Genomic DNA, 1,812 nt, shown 5'->3' with positions numbered 1-1,812 from the left:
CAACAAGTACAACAAGAACAATAACAACAACAGGAACAACAAGAACCACAACGACAAGAACAACAACAACAAGAACAACAAAAACAAGAACTACAAGAACAACAACAAGAACAACAAGAGCAACAAGAACAACAAGAGCAACAAGAACAACAAGAGCAACGAGAACAACAAGAGCAACAAGAGGAACAAGAACAACAAGATCAACAAGAACAACAAGCACAACAAGAACAGCAAGGACAACAACAACAAGAGCAACAAGGACAACAACAACAACAAGGACAACTAGAACAACAACAAGAAGAACAACAAGAACAACATGAACAACAAAAACAACAAGAACAACAAGAACAACAAGAACAACAAGAACAACAAGAACAACAAGAACAACAAGAAGAACAAGAACAACAAGAACAACAAGAACAACAAGAACAACAAGAACAACAAGGACAACAACAACAAGAACAACATGAACAACAAGAACAACAAGAGCAACAAGAACAACAAGAACAACAAGAACAACCGGAACAACAAGAACGACAAGAAAAACCAGAACAACAACAACAAGAACAACTAGAACAAGAACAAGAAGAACAACAAGAACAACAACAACCAGAACAACAAGAACTACAACAGCAACGAGAGCAACAAGAACAACAAGATCAACAAGAACAACAAGAACAACAAGAACAACAAGAACAACAAGAACAACAAGAACAGCAAGAACAACAACAACGTTAACAACAAGAACATCAACAACCAGAGCAACAAGAGCAACAAGAGCAACAAGTGCAACAAGAACAACAAGAACAACAAGCACAACAAGAACAACAAGAACAACAAGAGCAACAAGAGCAATAAAAACAACAAGAACAACAGGAACAACAACAACAACAACAAGAACAGCAAGAACAACAAGAACAACAAGAACAACGAGAACAACGAGAACAACGAGAACAACGAGAACAACGAGAACAACGAGAACAGCGAGACCAACGAGAACAACGAGAACAACGAGAACAACTAGGACAACGAGAACAACGAGAACAACGAGAACAACGAGAACAACGAGAACAACAAGAACAACAACAAGAACAACAAGAACAACAAGATCAACAAGAGCAACAAGACCAACAAGAACAACAAGAACAACAAGAACAACAAGAACAACAAGAACAACAAGAACGGCAAGGACAACAACAACAACGACAACAACAACAACAAAAACAACAAGAACAGAAAGAACAACAAGGACAACAAGAACAAGAACAGCAAGAGCAACAACAACAAGAACCACATGAACAACAACAACAAGAACAACAAGAACAATAACAACAACAGGAACAACAAGAACCACAACGACAAGAACAACAACAACAAGAACAACAAAAACAAGAACTACAAGAACAACAACAAGAACAACAAGAGCAACAAGAACAACAAGAGCAACAAGAACAACAAGAGCAACGAGAACAACAAGAGCAACAAGAGCAACAAGAACAACAAGATCAACAAGATCAACAAGAACAACAAGCACAACAAGCACAACAAGGACAACAACAACAAGAACAACAAGGACAACATCATCAACAACGACAACAAGAACAACATGAACAGTAAGAACAACAAGAACAACAAGAGCAACAAGAAGAACAAGAACAACAAGAACAACAAGGACAACATCATCAACAACAACAACAAGAACAACATGAACAGTAAGAGCAACAAGAACAACAAGAACAACGAGAACAACGAGAACAACAAGAACAACAAGAACAACAAGAACAACAAGAACAACAAGAACAACAAGAACAA

Source organism: Megalopta genalis, unplaced genomic scaffold (genome assembly GCF_051020955.1).
Source record: "Megalopta genalis isolate 19385.01 unplaced genomic scaffold, iyMegGena1_principal scaffold0035, whole genome shotgun sequence".
In the NCBI taxonomy this organism is placed as follows: Eukaryota; Metazoa; Arthropoda; class Insecta; order Hymenoptera; family Halictidae; genus Megalopta; species Megalopta genalis.
Note: the sequence above shows the minus strand (reverse complement) of the source record.